Source organism: Lipotes vexillifer, unplaced genomic scaffold (genome assembly GCF_000442215.2).
Source record: "Lipotes vexillifer unplaced genomic scaffold, Lipotes_vexillifer_v1.1 scaffold36, whole genome shotgun sequence".
NCBI classification, from domain to species: Eukaryota; Metazoa; Chordata; class Mammalia; order Artiodactyla; family Lipotidae; genus Lipotes; species Lipotes vexillifer.
In genome coordinates, this window is record NW_006792448.1 from 1268150 (window position 1) to 1272450 (window position 4301).

Below are 4301 nucleotides of genomic sequence, written 5' to 3' on the forward strand. Positions count from 1 at the left end.
TGCCGCAACTAGAGAAAGCCCTCGCACAGAAACGAAGACCCAACCCAGCCAAAAATAAATAAAATTTAAAAAAAAAAAAAAAAAAAAAGATGCCAAACCAGTTTAGCACAAATCTGGTGGTCCTGCCCTTGGCTAGTTTCCTCAGCCTCCCAGCTTCCTCAAGTGGGCATCTTTTAATTCTGAACAAAACAAAACAAAACACTTCATGTTCTGTTTTTCCTTTAGAAACTTTCACCTCCGCCTTTGGTTTGGCAGCTGGGAGGGGGCTCCTGTCCCAAGAGCCGTGTCTGACAGTGTTCAGGACCCCGGAGTTCTTGGCCTTTGTGTCCTGGTTGCCCCACGCCGGGGACTCTGTCCAGAACTTGATTGTCCCCACGGATGCTTTCTGGGGTCACTGATGTCTCTACGTCAGGGGCTGAGGGAAGCTGAGGCCTCAGGGCTGCACGTGTGTTACGCAGTCTTATTTTTTGAGGGAGAGGTGGGATATGATAAGAGCAGTGACTCTTGGGCTCCCGGAAACCAGGCCTTATTACCATCCCCTTCCTCTAAATCCCTTCCGTGTCTGTGGTCTAGTCACACAATTGAGTGTGTGGGCGTGTGCTCTTTGCTGGGGGTGAGAGGAAAGAGGGTTCTTTGTTTAATGTGAGATAATCTTTTTTCTCAGCCAGATTGGGAGCTCCACAAGGGGGCAACCGTGACTTTCAGTGCTTTGTGCCGGACCCCCAGATGGTGAGTCCTGTACTGTAAGAGGGACACAGACAAAGTGAAGCATATCTTGAGGAGAAAGGCCAGGACGGTGAGGGAGGCAGGAAACCAAACCATGTGAGAAATGGTTGAAATGTTTCAGGGCTTCTTCTAGAGAATGAGTTCAGAATGGGCTGCTGTTGGTAGTTGGGTGTGGGCACTGGGTGTGAACACTGTCTCCACATGTTCTGAGCTTAGCGTGGGACTGAGAGTGCAGTGGGGAGGGACGGGGAGAGTTGATGTAATTGAGGATTTACTCTGTGCCAGCCTTTAAGATGTCATTTCCTCTCCCTGAGGTCACAGCTGTGACTAGTGGGTGAAAGTCTCAGGGAGAGAGATTCCAGCCCAGTCTAAGGCATGACTCTCAGAAGACTGGAATGGTCTACCGAGCTGCTCCCTTGGGAGTGCTCACACGGGAGCTGGCTGGCCTTCCGTGGGGAGTGCATCCGCTCCATGGCTTGTCCACAGGTTGTATTCGGTTAAGACCATTCTTTCCTGAGATAGTTCTTACTTTTGGGGGATTAAAATGTCTATCCTTTTGGAGGATGTTGCCGATGGTCTCTGAAGTTAAGTAAATATCAACTGGTCCATAGATTCTCTTTTAGAGATTAGGGCTGCCTCCTAAGCCCTGTGTGTAAGACCCCTTTCAACACTGAGGTCCTATGGCTGTGGCCTCTGTAAAGGTAACTCTTAGAGAGCCTGGTATATAGCCTTACCCTCTGTAAATGGCTGCTAAACGTTAAAAAAAAGAGCTGCTCGTATAAAATAGAATTGCCAGGAGAGCAGTTATCCTGGATTGATCCCAAGTTAGGGATGTAGATGCACACCTGGCAGACCCTACTGTTGCTTCTGCTTCTGTCTTTACATTGGATATTCTTTTTTTTTTGGCATACCTCATTTTATTGTACTTCATAGTGCTACATTTGTTTTGTTTTGTTTTTTTTGAATTTTATTTTTTTATACAGCAGGTTCTTATTAGTCATCTATTTTATACATATTTGTGTATACATGTCAATCCCAATCTCCCAATTCATCACAACACCACCACTCCTCCCCTGCCACTTTCCCCCCTTGGTGTCCACACGTTTGTTCTCTGCATCTGTGTCTCGATTTCTGCCCTGCAAACCGGTTCATCTGTACCATTTTCCTAGGTTCCACATATATGCGTTAATATATGGTATTTGTTTTTCTCTTTCTGACTTACTTCACTCTGTGTGACAGTCTCTAGATCCACGCACGTCTCTACAAATGACCCACTTTCCTTCCTTTTTATGGCTGAGTAAGATTCCATTGTATATATGAACCACATCTTCTTTATCCATTCATCTGTCGACGGGCATTTAGGTTGCTTCCGTGACCTGGCTGTTGTAAATAGTGCTGCAATGAACAGTGGGGTGCATGTGTCTTTTTGAATTATGGTTTTCTCTGGGTATATGCCTAGTATCATATTGGCTTCTTTCACATAGCAATATGTATTTAAGCTTCCTCCATGTCTTTTCAAGACTTGAGAGCATATTTCTTTTTGGTGCTAATATTCCACTGTCTGGATGTACCACAGTTTATCCACTCACTCTCTTAAGGATATATTGGTTGCTCCCAAGCTTTGGTAATTATGAATAAAGCTGCTACGCACATTCATGTGCAGGTTTTCATGTGGACATAAGTTTTCAGCTCATTTAGGTAAATACCAAGGAGCACGGCTACTGAATCCTACGGCAAGAGTATGTTTAGGTTTTGTAAAAAACAGCCAAATACTTAACGTCATTTTCATCTACCGAACAAGTACATAAAATTCACTGTTTCGCAATGTTAAGGCCCACATCTCAAAGTAAAGGTTATGCCTTTAGCTTTACTTACCTAGGTATAAAGTGCCCCAGTACATTCTAGGAAAGAGTTTCCACACTGCGTCTCAGTATACAGCGTTTCCATTTTGATGACAGAGCCAAAGGCTAGGAGTCTACCTTGACATCCCTTCCCATCACCTCTCCCATCCCAGCCACTGCCAAGTTCCATCACTTCTACTCAAGTCCAAGTCAGTGCTGTCTTTCACCTAAGCCACAACGACCCCCCTGTAACTGATCTCTCCACCTCAACTCCTGCCCCCCAACCACTCGCCACAATGTAGCCAGAATGAGTAATTAAATCTATATTGAATCGTGCCACTCCCCTCTTTAAAATCGAACAATTGATTCCCTTTGAATATAGGATAAGATCCAAATTTCTTACCTCACCAAAAGGCCCTAAGTGACCCTATTTAGACCTATTTCCCTATCTTCATATCAAGCCCCCTCTACTGTTACTTGCAGCATTCTTTCCTACAGTTCTTTCAACATTACAAGCAAGCTCTTCCCTTGGGCCTATGCACTAGCTTTTCCCTCTGCTTGAAACAGACTTTTCTCCCCGACTCCAGCTGAGGTCCTTTCCCTCAGGAGCTTCTTCTCATCTCGTGCTTTCTAAATGAGGCCCCGCCCTCTCACATCTGAAACAGGTGCTCCTGTTGTTCTTGTGTCGTTCTCTTCTGCTGCACTTATACCACCCATCAAATTGATCATCTCACATTTATCTGTGTACCGACGTAGTGTTTGTCCCGCCCACTAGACCAAAAGCTATGAGGGCAGAAACCATGTCTGTTTTGTTTACAAGTGCATACCCAGTGCCTGGTACAGGGTAAGCACTTAAATGATGGTTGAGTTAAAGAACTGATAGAACAAATGCGGAACTTGGTTTTTTGGTTTTTTAATTCTCAATCAGAATTCACTAAAACTCTACAGAAAAACTTCGGAGATTTTACTATGTATAACGGAAGTTGTTCCCACAACTAAATGCTGGTATTCTCGTAGGTGGAAATAAAGGGTAGCAGAAGCATATCTAATGTGGAAGGGTGCACACAAAGCCATTTCCCTGAGAACGTTAATTCTAGGTACCAGGGACCAGGAGGGAAGGGACCAGAAAGTAGTGAGTTCAAAGTCATCAATAAACGAGTTTTATTAGTTTGATACGATAAGGTCTTCTTGGAGCCACGTGTCTAAAGCAGAAACAGTCTCTTGGCATATCAGATACACAGATATTTATGGCACAAAAAAGGTAGGGAAAAGAAAGATCACTGAGTCTCCCATTGGCTCACACGTGGATACTGCCAAGAACCTCTAGACCCTCAAGCAAATTTGCCCTTTCCTACACCAACACCTCAGCTGGGCAGGTGAGCATCTACTCCCTGCTCTTATACATTTAGACTTTCCACCTCCTTTTCTATCTTCTTGGCAAAGCCATTTCTGACCCTTAGGAACCAGAATTACGCCTTTCCCTTGTGTGAACTTCTTACTATATGTACTGTTCACGAAGTTTACAATTTAATCATCAATTACCTTTGTAAATGGACAATCAGACTCCTATAATAGGGAATGTACCTGGGGAGACCCCTCAATATCACCTGGTCCAAAGTCCTCATTTTGAAGGGAAAATCCCAAGGTGCATGGAGGTGACAGATTTAGCCAAGGTCAGAGTCCAGGGTTAAGAGCACTAAAATGGGAATGTCAATTGCCCAGCTCCCAATCTAA